This window comes from Protopterus annectens, chromosome 1.part2, assembly GCF_019279795.1.
Source record: "Protopterus annectens isolate FY-2018-M chromosome 1.part2, PAN1.0, whole genome shotgun sequence".
Classification (NCBI taxonomy): domain Eukaryota; kingdom Metazoa; phylum Chordata; order Ceratodontiformes; family Protopteridae; genus Protopterus; species Protopterus annectens.
This window is the reverse complement of record NC_056727.1, coordinates 529091576-529107176: the sequence shown is the minus strand read 5'-3', so window position 1 is coordinate 529107176 and position 15601 is coordinate 529091576. Positions and strand designations below refer to the sequence as shown.

Genomic DNA, 15601 nt, shown 5'->3' with positions numbered 1-15601 from the left:
TTATTGCTGAAGTAGTAGTGAGAGAAGTATGTTTTTTTTTTTTTTTGTAAAATATCTAGAATCTGAGAGATAATTTATTTTCCTACCGGGTCTCAATACATCTCACCAAATAATTTTACTGTTAATTGTATCAGGAGTCAGGATATCACAGTTTTATTGTTATAATAAAAATGTAGTCTACATCAGATTAGTATGAAGTAATTACCAGTTATACTCATGTATTATGCAAGAATTTTAGGCCAAATATTTGTCTTAAATTGGGTTCCACTTAAGCACAGACCTTATTATAATTAAAGTAAGGAATGCAAATACTGGTATTTTAATTTGCTGCTGTTATTCACAGCCACATAATCCAACGTTAGTCACTGTAAATATAAAAAGAAGAATAAAACAATAACTGCATCATTGCTGTTGGTAGTGTGTATTTTATAGTGCTTTTCCTGTCCCCAGTTCTGTGGAGATAGCATTCAACAAGCCGGTGTCCAAATATGCTAATGAATTATTTTTGGTATCCATCTTCTCACCATTGATATGTTCCCCTTATTCCCAGTCATCCCTGGCTGAATCCTGATGAGGGTGGGCCTCACTGTCCAGGGAGAGAATGAACTTGGTGGTCTGTGACATCTAAGACTGCCAGTCTTCCTTTAAGGTGCATGAAAGCCGGGAGCAGTCTTCATGTAATCATGAATGCATCTAGGGTTGGGGGATTTTTAGGTATGCACAGAAAGGGGAAACCCTAACTTGGCAGAGTGAATATATTAATTGAAAACATCACTGCCCACAGCATCAACCTGTTCTCACTCTCAGCTATTGAATGAATGAATTAAAATCTGCCTTCAGCCAAAGACACATGCTACAGGATTCACTAGGGTGCACTTTGGCTGTAAGCATAACACCAGTCCCTTCATCTAGGATTGGTGAACTCACATAAACCATTCACTCACACTCCCTAACCTGGCTCCTCCAGTAACTATACCCCTTTCTCTCAAGTACGGCAAGTCAAACTGCACCTTCTTTTGCAGGCTATATGGGGCAGGCAGGCGGCCCAAGGGAGATGCTGGAAATTTAGCCACTGCTGTCATTGAGGAAATCAAGCACTAGACTACAAACTACCAGACACACCTTGCTAACAAAATTAATGCTCGTCTTCACCAGGCATGATATAGTTTGGCAAAGGAGGAATCTTTGAGTAGCATGAATAGTCGAGGCATTTTGGAAGCTAGACAGTATAGTAAGATTGGAGGCTTTGAAAGAGTTTTGTTTTAAATCTTGTCATTTAAATTGACTTCCAGAAATTCTATTTCTAGATTGCATAGTATGGTTCTGCAAATAGTCGTGAAATAATATTACTATTGGAGATAGGTTTGTAACTAAGGAATATCAAGAATGTGGAATCATTTACTACAAATATAGTAATCTCCAGATCTTTATATACAATTTTCGATGCATCTCGTGGTTTGGGTGAACTTGCTGTAGTTGATCATCTGATGGGCCATCTGTGGTGTTTGTTTGTGGGTCTATAAGTGAGACTTGTTTCTGCCAATGGTGTGAATTTGGTTATTTCTGACAGGTCACACTTTATAAAAAAATGACTGGACAATTATTTGTGGCAAGTATTACTAATCTGATTACTTTTTTGAAGTTGTAAATTGTGCTGTTTCTATTTACTGACTTATTTTAACCAAAGAGTATGTGTATAATATAACATTTAATGATATATAAAATGTGTGCAAGGAGTCTGTTTTGAAAACAGCCCAAATGTAAACTTAATCCTCCACGACAGATGCTTTTTCTATAAATATGGGTTTTCATGCAATTACAGTGGCAGAGAATTTTACTGTTCATGCTAAGCCTGTTTTTATTGCAAGATTGTATTGTTTATCAAATGGCTATCTGTGTTTGTGCTATTTTAGCTTAAGCTTTTGTACACAGGGAGGAGAGAGGTTGCTATTCTACTTTACTGAGCTGTACGGTTTGCTCACCTACCCAGAGTAAAATTAAACTGTTTAGATTAACCTAAGCAACCCTTTGAACCAAGCCACATAGACTTCTATTTTCTGAAGACATGACTTTTATAGTAAAGTATGTGTGAAGGAGCAACAGATAAAGCAGGTTTATTAAAGGAAATTTCCATCTTCACTTGCAGTTTAAACTACATTACAAGGTATCCTTTCTTCTATGCATTTAAATAATTAAAGGAAATGACTGGACTGGACTGGTTTTCTTGGGAAGTGAATGACTGAAGTGGCTTTTTTTTGGGAGTGACCTACCTGTGGGTGTGGCTCGTAGGGGCGTTTCATGAGTATGACGTGGGTGGGGCTTAAGGGGCACCGGAGCACTACTTCGCCTAGGGCGCCATATCAACTAAGGCCAGCCCTGGACCAGACTACAACCCACTGTCACTAAATGGAAAACCCACTGTTGTCCTGAAGAAAAAAAAACACAGAAAAGAGCTTGCAAGAGTGTAAAAGTACACTATTTTACTATTTTATCCAACAGCTAGCTAGAGAGTGAGAGGCAAAATTTTTTCAAGATAAGCAGAAAGAAAGGCAAATAAATAACTCAGAATATAAACAGCAATGTAGAAAGGGGGAAGCTTATAAAGATCAATTTCTGTGTCTTATCAGAAAAGACAAGGACCCAGAAATTATCTATGTATTTAAGTATCACTCAAAAAACAAATTAACCAATGGGAAAAAAAAAGCATGTGAAATGTGCAGCCTAGGTAATTTAAGTGTCCATCTGCTACATAGATCAAAAACACTAGACCAAACAGACTTTATAAAACAGAAAACAAAATGATGGAGAAGGTAAAACAGTAAGCAACCCTAACAGTTTAAGTAATTCCCAGACAAAAAAATATATATATCCACACATATATATATATATATATATATATATATATATATATATATATATATATATATTTACTTTCCTCGCCCCACAGGGAGTCACCAACAGTACTTGTAGTTGTTGTAGGGCTTGAGTCTCATCAGAAAACATGTAGGAAATTTATAGCTTATCATAAACTCTTGATGTAAAAGCAGATATCTCATTCTTAATGAGTACAGACAAGGTACTACTGTGCCTCATTGAACAATAGTAGACAATGTGCAAAGATTTTCAACAGCAGAAAAAAAAATATTGCAGAGAGAAAATGTAGTGCCTTTTGAGTTTAGATGGTGATTTAAAATACAATACGTGATCCAAGTGATAGAGTTGACATAACTAAAAAAAGTGGCTTAAAAAAGAAGTTATGTACTTACCATAACGTTCCATGTTTGTAGTCCATCTTGCCGATATTCGGCTCTGACTCGGCTGATACTAAAGCTCGAGAGCTTTTACTGGCTTGAGGCTAGCCCCTATCCCATGGTGCCTCACGGCAAATCCCCAGATCTAGTTTTCTAGAAAGCAATAAATATCTATCAGGTAAGAATAAGAAAACAGCTGTAGAAATAAGCACAGGATTAGAAATATAATCCATTCCAGGTGGACAACAAAAAGAACAAGGTCAGGCAGCACCAAAATGGTCCACCAAATCCCCCAGAAACAGGAAGAGGGTTGGAGGGAAGAACGCAAGAATATAGGTGAGATGGACTACAAACATGGAACGTTATGGTAAGTACATAACTTCTTTATGTTATGTAGTCCTATCTCGCCGTAATTCTTGCTGGATGGGACAGCGTCCCTAGCACCTTTATCCTGGGTGGCTCAAGCGAAGAGACTCTTCAGCACAATGGACCCAAAGGATGACCTGTCCCAGGAGGCCATATCCAATTTGCAATGAGTGACAAACGTATGTGGTCTTGCCCAAGCAGCTGCTGCACAAACAGTATCAATTGGGAGCCTAGATCTAAAGGCACAAAGTAGCTACAGCCCTAGTAGAGTGACCTTTAACTTTGACAGGTAATTGTCTACCAGCTTGTTGATAAGCAAAGGATATGCAATCCGAAAGCCATCTTGAAATAGTAATCTTAGAAACAGGCAAGCCTTTCCTTTTGTCAGGAAAGGAAACAAAAAGATGATCAGGTTTCCTGAATTCTTTAGTCCTGTGTATATAAAACCTGAGTATTCTGTGGACATCTAGCTGGTGCAGTCTATACTCTGATTTATTAGAGTGGTTTGGAAAAAACACAGGTAGCTCAATGGTGGTATTCAGATAGTGCTCTGAGCATACTTTAGGAAGAAAGGAAGGGTTTGTCCTGAGAGAGACACTATCCTTGTGAAAGACAATGTAAGGAGGTTGAATAGTTAGAGCTTGTAGTTCTGAAACTCTCCTAGCAGATGTTATGGCTACCAAGAATAAAGTTTTCCATGATAACAATTTTAACTCTGATGACGAGGATGGCTCAAAGGGTGCAGACATCAAAGATGAGAGGACTAAGTTTAAGTCCCAGGGTTCTAATGGTGGTTTTACTGGGGGCCTGAGAAGAAGAACTCCTTTTAAGAAAGTTTTACACAAGGAGTGCTGCATGATTGGATTTCCCATGAAACCAAAGTGGAAATTGGAATTAGCAGCTAATTGAACTGTAGTGGCAGCCTCTCCTTCACGAAAAATTGTTGTTAGGAAGGATAAAATGGATTCTAAAGGAGCTGTATATGGGTCTAAGCCCCAGTTCATAGCCCAAAGGGAATTTTTTTTCCATTTGCTAGAATATAGTTTCTGAGTGGAAGGTTTACGGGATGAAATTAGGATGTGTTTGACCGCAGGGGATAGAGGAATACACCTGGCTATTCGTGGAACTGGAGCAGCCATGCTGTCAGTTTGAGGGTGTGGATGGATGGATGTAACTTCCCCGACTGATGAATCAGGAGATCTGGAGATGGGTCCAGAATTCATGGTTCCTCCAAGAGGTAAGGCCAAAGGAAGGGAAACCAAACTTGTCGAGGCCAGTAAGGAGCAACTTAGATCAAGGAACTCCTCAACTGTCTTGCTTTCTGTATTACTTTGGGGATGAGTGGAAAAGGAGGAAAGGCATAAAGAAGTCCCGGGGGCCAATTGTGAGCTAGAGCATCCCTGGGTGACATCCCCGGATGGGGAATGAGGGCAAAGTAGCTGCTGCATTTGGTGTTCAGGTGAGTGACAAAAAGATCACAGCAAGGCTGGCCCCATCTGTGAAAGATCTCTTTCGCAACCATTGGATTCAGGGACCACTCATGAAGCATCAGAATTCATCGGCTGAGTTTGTCTGTTATTACGGTGGATTTCCCCGGGATATGCATCACTATCAGGAAGCGTTGAGTATCCATCGCCCATTTCCAAACTCTTAAGGCCTCTTGACAAAGCGGGTAAGACTTGGTTCCCCCTTGTTTATGTACCACACGACAGACATACTTGTCTGACTGAATCGCAATCGTCCCGGTGAGAAGGGAGCTGTGAAGTGCTTGCAATGCATACAGTACCACTCTCATCTCCAGAACATTGATGCGCAAGTGGTTCTCGTGGTTTTGCCAAGTACCTTGGACTGTCATTCCCAGATAATGTCTCCCCACCCTATCTGGGAAGCATCCGTGGTCAAAACTGCTTTCTCTTGGGGAGGAACAAATGGACGACCTAGGACAAGTTGTTTTGTGTGTAACCACCATGTCAGATCCTTTCTGCATGCGTTTGTTATTAATATCTAGTGAGACAATGGAAGGTCTTGCATTGACCACTGTGCAAATAGCAGCCATTGGAGAATCCTCATGTGTAGGCGAGCAAGAGGAACTAATATGATGGCAGACGCCATAGTCCCTAGGACTTAAAGGACTACTCTGGCCTGGACTCTGTTTAGTAAGGATCTGACCTGACTGTGTAGAGATTCCACTCTTTCCTGTGTTAGTCTTACTGACACGGTGGTTGTGTCTATTTCTGAGCCTAAATATACAATGTGTTGCGAGTTGACAGTGATGCCTAGACTGGCACACAAGGATAGTCGCTCATCCCTGGTCCTTATTAGTTGATGCTTGGTGGTAGCAGTGAGGAGCCAGTTGTTTAGGTACGGAAACACCTGGAATCCTTGATGTCTCAGGTGAGCTGTTACCACTGCCATGCATTTGGTAAACACTCTGGGGGCTGTAGTGAGGCCAAAGGGCAGTGTTCTGAACTGAAAATGACTGGCTCCCAGACAGAAGTATAAGTGTCTCCAGGAGCACCTGTCCATTTTGATGTGATAGTACGCATCCTGGAGATCGACTGAGCACATCCAGTTATCTTTCCCAATAAAGGGAAATATTGACTGCAGTGACTATTTGGAACTTCGATTTTCTTACATGCTTGTTGAGCCTGCTGTGATCTAGAACTGATCTCCAGTCCCCTGTCTTTTTTGGAACTAAAGAGAATCGAGAGTAAGTTCCGGATCCTACTTGCTCTGCTGGGACTTCTCGGATGACTCTTTTTTGCAGCAACGAGATGACCTCTGATGTTGCACGGTCTAGTTGGATGGGTGGTACATCTGGTAGAGACCGGTTTGTTGGGGGGGTTCGGAAATGAAGGGAATCAGATAACCTCTAGATATTATTGTGTGTACCCAACGATCTTGAGTGACAGTTAGCCAGGCACTTGGGTACAGTGATATACGACCCCCGACTGCCTCCAGAGACAGACAGTCGGGCAACCCTTCAGGGTCAATGGAAGGGATGATCAGAGAAAGCTTCTCTGTCTCCCTGATGTTGTGGACCTCCTCTGCCGCGAGGGCAGCGTCTTCCATTGTATCCTCTCCCTCTGCCCCTGGGGGCGGGTTGACCTTGTGCCTGAGGGAAACCTTTTTGGGATTTGCGGAACTACATTTTCCTTCCTGTATTACCCTTGGGATAGGGTCTGGACAGGAGAGAGAAACGGACTCCAACGGCAGATAAGGTTTTCCCTTCCTGCTCGCACCTAGTCAAAGTCTCTTTCACTTGGGGTCCAAAAAGAGATGAACCCTCAAAGGGAACATTAGTGAAGGAAGACTTGAAGGATTCCGTAAAATTACAAAGACGCATCCAGGAATGTCTCCTGAGGGATATTCCTGCTGCAGCTGCCCTACTTGCTCCATCTGCCACATAGGAGAGCAGCCTCATGGAGGAGTCAGCTATGGAAGTAAGGGTGGAGAGCTGCATAGAAACCTTATCCAAGGAACCTGGAGCTACTGAACCATGGAGGGTATCTCCTAACTCTTTCAGGAGAGCCCTCTGAAGACGAGTAAAATGAGTCAGATAATTCAGCGATCTTAATGTAAATTCCGCTGAAGAAAAAGTATGCTTCCCGTACCTATCCATTGTCCTTGACTCCTAGTTAGGAGGATGGATATTAGAAAATGTCTCAGATAATTCCTTCTTGGTGGCCGCTGCTACCACCATAGCCTCAACTGGAACTCCCTTACTAAGGAAAGACTTGTCCTCAGGTGCTGTCATAAATTTGTTTGGCCTCCTCGGAATGGCTTCCACTGAATCTGGAGAGGTCCATGCTTTCCGCAATATGACCCCCAAAAGTTGGTCATAAGGCGGCGTCACCCAGGAGGTGGAAGGTCGGGAACCAAAAGCCTCAAGATACACTGATTCATCCTCAGTAGGTTTAGAGGTCTTCCAATTACCCCTCTGTCTAAGGATTTTTAGGATGTCAGAAAAAGAGACATCCTCAGAGGGGGATCTAGGGGACCTTTCTGAGTCCTCTAAATCAGTGTCTGATGTGACGGACTCAGGTGAATCGACATGTTTCCTCTTACACAGCCTCTTCCAAGGGAGCTCTCCAGTGCGATAATCTAGGAAGGTCTCGGAAGACGGGGCACCTCCAATGGGGGCTACTTGGGCCTCTGGTTCCCCTACACTGTGGGAGTGGCAGGGGGGAAGAGGTTGCTGCCTGCTGCTGGTGGGACACAGGTTCCAATGGAATGGCTTTGGTAGAGGATAAAGCCTTCTCTATAGCTTTGAAAGCCTTCCCCTCTGCTCTGAAGAAGACTTCCGCTCCAAGCGGGCAGATGGTCGACTCCTAGCAAGAGGGAACGGCTCCAAAGCAGAAGTGGGAGCCGAGCTGAGTCGAGCCAAGGCTCCGAGAGGGAGGGTCTGTTCCGATTAGAACCCAGGGTGACTGTCCCCCTCGGAGTCGACATGAGAGCGTCGGCTCCCAGAACCCTCGGCTCCAGACTGAGCCATCAAGGATAGAGTAATTGGATCCAAGGAAGCAGGTTGAATCCCCGGAAATGAAGGGTCCAAGACAGAGGAACCTGAAGTAATAGGTTCCATGAGTGAAGCAGTCGGAGGAGGAACAGTGATCGGAAAGGGGGATCAGCTCCGAGACCTTTGGGTCTGGAGGGGCCAATTTTCTAGCCAGAGCTGGATCCAAAAGCAACCTCTTCACCACCCTCTTGATGTCCTCATCTGATAGAGTCCTGGAGGATCTGGTGGAGACAGAAGGAGACCTTCTCTCCAAAATAGGAGATCTCAATGTAGGAGATACAGTCTCGATGTCGGGAAAAAGTTTCGGTACCGAAGATGGTCTCAGAACCAATGAAATCAATGGCACCGAAATAGATGATGCTGAGTCGGACTGGAACTTCTTGGCTCTGACACTTGTCTTTTTTGTCTGCTCCGAAGCCGGGGCCGATGATTTTCTCTTTGAGGATTTTGGAGCTGCCTGACCAAGTTCCAGCTGTTCCTGGAAGGAACTGGTCATGAGACCCCTGTCAATGAGTTTTCTTTTTCTATCATTCAAAACTCTAGTGCTAAATGTGTGACAGAAGGTGCATGGTTCCTGTAAATGGGCTTCACCAAGGCAATATATGCAACTGGTGTGGCTGTTTGTAAGAGACATTTTCTGCGCACACCTATCATACTTTTTGAACCCCGAAGGGCGATGATCCTTATGATCCTTATCTTTTGACATATTTAGAAACAGAGACAAAAGAGATAATAGTAAAAATATTAAGTACGATAATAGTTAGAAGAGAAAACAGTCTCACACACACACACACACACGGAGGAAAGGCCCTCTAACTTAAACGGGCACTACGGCCCTCTAACTTAAACGGGCCATACAGTCCTAAACAATCACACAAGAGACAAGAAACTATCTAAAAATATATCTGATAGAAAAAAGTAGGAAGAGACTAAATATAGTAAAAAATCATTTTATTTAGCCAACGAGCCAGTAAGACACAACCTTGAAGCTTTTGCGGCAAACGAGATCTGGGGATTTGCTGTGAGGCACCATGGGATAGGGGGTAGCCTCGAGCCAGTAAAAACTCTCGAGCTTTAGTATTGGCTGAGCCAGAGCCGAATATCGGCTCCGAACCCATCCAGCAAGAATTACAGTGAGATAGGACTAAATAACATCAAAATTCATCCTAGGGTTAAACACTATAAGATGTATTCATGCAAGCTGATGACTATCAGAAGTTAAGAAGTACCCTATGGAAAATGATAGTGAAAAGGGGCTGGTATCATATGATGCCTCCTGAAATGAGAACAGTAATATAAAACAATAATTTTCTGTTATTAAACACAACAGAAAAACCCTACAAATGCAGGGCAAACAAAAAATACCAATAAAACTCTTGACTCTCTCCATGGAAATCTTTAGTAAAAGGTGAAAGATTTATTCCTTCTTAAAAAAAATGCAAGAAATGTTTAGGTTGCTGCAACTACATGTATTGCCATTTTACAAGCTATTATAGAAATGGCAATTGTCTGATTAGCAGGCAGTAGGAAACATGGATTCAATTGTGAATGACTTGACCTGTCCATTACAGTTGAGATTAACCTTCCTCATGCATCACAACAATGCACTGGTGAAAAAAAAACTGGAATCATCTGATGCCTACTTAAAATGGCAAAACTATATTGCAAATAGATACTTTTTTTTATTAAACTTGTATCAAAACCCACAGAATGCAGAGCAAACAAATAAGCCTTTACCAGTCTTCTTGTTAGAAATGTTTAATAAAAAGAAAGAGATCCATTTATTCTGAAGAATAATCAAAGCACAGTTTAAGTCTGTATGTCTTAACCTAACAAATGCCACACACATTTTGTTATGAGGTATTATGGCAAAGGCAACTGAACAGGGATTCAAGTATAAATGACTTGACATGTCCTCTACAGATGAGATTAATATGCTCATTTATCATATTAATGCATTCTGGGTATGCAAATATGTTTAGCAATAGATCACCAAGGCAGGGACAACTTGGTCTGTTTACATATTCATGAGTGGCCACACTAAAGATTATCCCAAGCATACTTTCTTATTAAGATTATGAATTTTGTAACGTACTTTCTTATTAAGATTATGAATTTTGTAATGTACAGCTTGTCATAAACTCCTGATGTAAATGCTGAACTCTCAACTTTATTGACTGCAGGACAAGTATTGCTAAGCATCACCCAATACACGTAGATGACAACATGCAAACATTTTTAAAAGAAAAATATTATTTCAGAGAGAAAATGTAGTACCTTATGAATTTAGCTGGTGCTGTAAAATGAGAAACTTGTTCCCCAAGCAATATAATAACATTCCAATGACATAACTAAAAAAGTAGCTTATAAAATAAAATTTCCTACAGTTTAAAGATCATAAAACTTATCCGTGCAAGCTGATTACTATCAGAAGATAAAGTGTATGGAAAATTAGCTTAAATATGATTTCTTATTATCATTACGTACTTAGGGAATGTTCAGCTTGTCAAACTTTTTTTAAAGACAACTTTTTAGTTATGATATTGCCATGTTAGGAATTCTGGCACATTGTTGGGAACACATTTCTTTATTTACAGTACCAGCTAAACTCATCAGGCACTACATTTTCTACCTGAAATATTTGTCTTCCTTTGGGAAATTTTTGCACACTGTTGTCTATGTGTGCTGTGTGAGTCATAGCAATACTTGGTGCAAAGTCAGTAAGGGTGAGATATCTGCATTTATGTCAAGAGTTTATGACAAGCTGTATATTTTCTAAATATGTAATGTTTATGAGAAAGTATATTTGAGATCACCTTTAGTGTAGCTGCTCCTGAATATGTAAACATGTGTGTGTATGTGTATTTATATATTCACACATCTCTCTATAGATATAGGTAGATACAGAAAAGATGCACACACGTACACACACACAGTCATATATGCTCAGCATATTATTATTTGGTACACATAAATCAGCAAATCTGAGACCTATGTAGGCCACTGATCTTGGGTATCTGTCAAACACGCTGGTGCTGGGTTTATAGTATTTCTAATTCATTATAATTATTTTATATATTTGCTGGCATTGTTTCTTGTTTCTGATCTCTTCTGAAACTGGTTCTCCCCTATTCTTGTGGTGGTGTTAAAGTTTATAAACTGGTCTAACAGCTCTTTTGTTATCTGATTGCTTAAGCCTTGGTGATTTAAAATAGTCCCTGTTTGTAAATTTCTGCATACACTGTTAGAAACTCCTTGTGTTCTGACTGAAGAGTGCTCTCAAACAATCTGGAAGTATATCGCTGATAAGTATAATTCTTGACACTTTAACTTTTCAGAGTTCTGCATTGTCTTAATTTTGCTTGACTGTCTTAATTTTGCTTGACTGAATTATTGTATATATTTGCTGCTGAATTATTTTATATATTTGCTGGCACTGTTTTTTGTTTCTGATCTCTTCTGAAACTGGGTTTCTCTGTCCCACCCATCCTATTCCTGTGGTGTTTGTTATAGTTGGTGGCTTTGCAGTTGCCCGCCCCTACTTTAAATTTGATCTGGGACACTCAGTCTAGTGTTCATTCTACCTAATACAGAGGGAACATTTGAGTAGGCCAACCCACTTAGGTTATTAACCTTGAATTATCTTCTGCTCTTCCTTCCTCCCCTTGCACTTTACTAACAAAAAAAAAAATCTCCTTGTTTTCTGACTGAGTGTGCTTCTCGGCTGATAAGTATACTTTTGGCACTTTTTAACTGTTCAGAGTTGAATAAAACAACAACTGAATTTAGTTCAGAATACATTTTGAATAAATTGCATTTATTTAAACTGTATTTGATTTAATACTGCTACACACTCAAATGTGCTAGCTTGCACTGCACTTGAATTGTTTTTAGTGCTGTTTTAGCTGCTTTCTGAAAAAACATCTAAGTTTGTTTCCTGCTTTTTCTGTAACTAGTCTAGTCCAGATACAGATATGCTGTATCCAGGACTGTTGGTAAGCTTCTGAGCCCCCCAAGACTTTCTGTGTTGGAGGGAAGCCTTCTAGCTTATCAGTGGGAGTGGTATGCACTAGGTAGCCTATCTACCACAAGAGGAGTGGTTTCTGGCCCAGAAATTGTAGTTTACTGGCCGTTTGGGCAGTTTTTCCATCTCTTTCACCTTTCTGGTTTAAAAGCCCACATTTGCGCTTGTTCCCCACCTTTCCTGTAACTTGTTTAGTCCAGGTACAGATTTGCTGTATCCAGGACTGTTTGTAAGCTTCTGAGCATTGCCAAAGTCTGCTCTTCACTTTTTTCCTTGCATCTGCTAGTTCTTTCCTCTCCTGCACATATTAGTTTAGCACTTTACCAGACTTCTTGTAGCAATTATTGTAGCACACAAAAGTGCTACCAGCACTAAACTTTCTACAAGGAAACAGCTCCAATACTTATTAATGCCTACCCTTCTAGGCATGTCTAAAGGTCAGTTCCCTGTGCTTTCTCCTATTAACTTGGTGAACTTGGACATCCTAAGGCAATGTAGCAACTGCCTCATGTACACTGACAATCCTCTTCTCTTACCTCCCAACACTCAGACTTGTGAGAGATGCACTTGTATATCCAAACTAGAAGCCATGCACTCTCCAGCCAAGACGGGAATAGCTGGTCAAGAGAAGAATGTCAACATTTGCACCACACCACATGGAACACATATCCCTCCAGAACACACACCAGCACTGCCTTCACATAAAAACACAAACCACACCCCCATCTTTGTGGAGGCTCTCAATAAAAATCTGCCCAAACAGCAAAGACCTCCAAGGCAGAAACGCACTCGACCACCACAACACAACACTAATCACGAGACACATAACTCTCCTAAACAGTGTGCCACTCAACAAAAGCCCCTAAGGCAAAACAGCATGCCCAACACATTAGTCATAGGTGACGCTATAGTGAGGCACACTGATGTCCCACTCACTACGTTGAATAAGGAGGAAGTGACAGTCAGCTACCTATCAGGTGCCAAGATCCACAACATATTGCATGCACTCAGGTCCCTCAACAACAGGTACAAATATGACTCTGTCATTGTACATGTGGGTGTGAATGACCCGAGACGTACCTCCCTGGACTACATGAAAAGAGACATGGAGGAGCTCTTGGATTATGTAGCCCAGGTGGGTATGACCTTAGCCCTGAGCAGCATCCTACCATCACCCAGAATGATACCACAGTACAAGCAGAAAATGACCGATTTCAACAACTGTCTAAGTTTCTGGTGCCATTCTAAGGGGATCCAGCATCTGTCTGCCTGGGATGACAAGATTGACAGACCTCAATGCGTTGCCAGACATGGCCTGCATCTGTCACCCCTGGGCTTCTGGATACTGCCTAAGGCTCTTGCTACCCCTATAGTGTCTTTTTAGGCGGTGTTCCAAAGACCAAATTGCCACTGTAACAGCTACAAACAAATGCAATCTGAGAGTCATGCTGCTCAATGACAGAAGTCTAAATCTCAAAATGCACTCGTTCGAAGCACTCCTTAAAATGGGGAACATCGACATCTGTGCTGCAACAGAGACCTGGTTCAAGGCAGCAGAAAGCACCTCTGCACTACCAGGCTATAACTCATTCCACACCTTTCGACTCCAGAACTTGGACCAAAGCTCCAAAGGAGGTGGTGTTTCCATATTCATAAAGGATGTGCACACCTCCAGACTGGTATCCCAACATAACGCATCTGAAATACTTCAGGTGCAGCTAACATTGGGTAAGGCAGTGATTCAGGTTGTAGCCTGCTATAGGTCATCAATCATGTCCCAAGACTCACACTCCACATTCCTAACCACCTTGGAGAATATTAGGGTCCAACCTAACACTCTCATACTGGGAGATATCAACTACACCTCCATTAACTGGGAAAACTACTCGTGTACCAATACACTTGCCCAATGCTTTCTGGACTTCATTAATTCCAATGCTCTGGACCAGCTCGTTCTCACCCCCACTAGAGGTAGCAACATCCCTAACCTGGTCATTACTAACATGGGCGACCGATGCTCTACACCAATAGTCAACTCCTCCCTGATTAGATCTGACCACAAACTAATCACCTTGGAAATCCACCCCCCCACCCCACAAAGATAACCACCATGAAAAACTTCTCCAAAGCTAACTTTAGGCTGCTAAAAACAGAGGTGGGTAACTTCACGGCACCCATGCAAATGGAGAATAGTTGCATGACCGCCGAATCATACACCAAAGCACTGTATGAACACATACACAAGTACATGGATCTCGCCATACCCAATAGAACTAAGATGCTTTCCTCAAAAAAAAAAAAAAAAAAAAAAAAAAAGGAAGCCAATCTGGTGGTCCCCTGCCATAAACAAATTCTACAACAGAAGGAGGAAACTGATGTAGAATAAGGCAAAGTGCCAAGACTGGAAAAACTCCCTTAACAGCCTAAATAAAAGGCTGAGACCCCTCATCAAATCCTCTAAAGCTAACTATGAAAACAGAATTGCAGCAGATAGTAAAGACAACCACAAGGCCTTCTATAGTTATGTAAAGAATCTCCATGGCAATACACAGATTTGCTCTGAGCTACTGCACAATGGTACCTCCTACACAGCGCCAACAGATATTGCCAATATACTGGCCGACAGATTCAGTGCTAACTTTACCCCTCTCCTCCCCCAAAGGACCAATCACAATACCAGTAGATTGCCAAGCACCCAGTATTACTGCTGCACAGATTAAAACAGCACTGTCCAAGGCCAAGAATACAGCTTCTGTGGGACCTGACAATATCCCTGGCTGTGTTCTGCATGAACTACAGAGTGAACTGGCACCTCACCTGTGTGCCCTGTTCAATCACAGCCTCACCTCAGGCTTTGCCCCTACCGAATGACGCACTGCTACAGTCATCCCTCTCCACAAAGGAGGAGTGACTACAGACCCCGGGAATTATCGCCCCATTAGCCTGACGAGTCTGATATGCAAAGTTATGGAACACATCATCATGGACCTAATAAACAAGGATATAGGGAATCTCCAAACTCTGGATCCCACACAGTTCGGTTTTGTGAAGGGTAGATCATGCCTGCTCAACTTGGTTGACTTCTTTGGGTCAATCACCAGAGCTGCGGATGAAGGCAAGGTGATTCATACAGCCTACCTTGATCTAGCCAAGGCCTTTGATACCATTCCCCACTCAGGAATCATAGAAAAACTCACTAAGCTAGGCATCAACTGCTATATCACTAGGTGGGTTGCAAACTGGCTTACAGACAGAACCCACACTGTGAAAGTAGCTGACTCCAAGTCAGACTGCCGACCAGTCACAGGTGGAGTCCCACATAGTTTGGTCCTGGGTCCTCTCCTGTTTGGTATCTACTTCTCTGAAGTCCAGACCAACACGAAGGGACTCTGGTTGACAAAGTTCACAGATGATTGCAAGTTGGGAGCTATTATTAACTCT

At 41.9% G+C, this 15601-nt stretch overlaps 1 protein-coding gene and 1 non-coding gene across 5 annotated transcripts in view; both read right to left on the bottom strand.

Moving 5' to 3' along the window:
- Nucleotides 1–15601, bottom strand: part of DHX57 (DExH-box helicase 57) — a 2066546-nt gene that overhangs the window by 920559 nt on the left and 1130386 nt on the right. The gene's annotated exons all lie outside the window — the stretch shown is intronic.
- On the bottom strand, nucleotides 9470–9583 carry LOC122792564. The gene has a single exon (XR_006363379.1). It is a non-coding gene; the product is annotated as a U5 spliceosomal RNA (small nuclear RNA).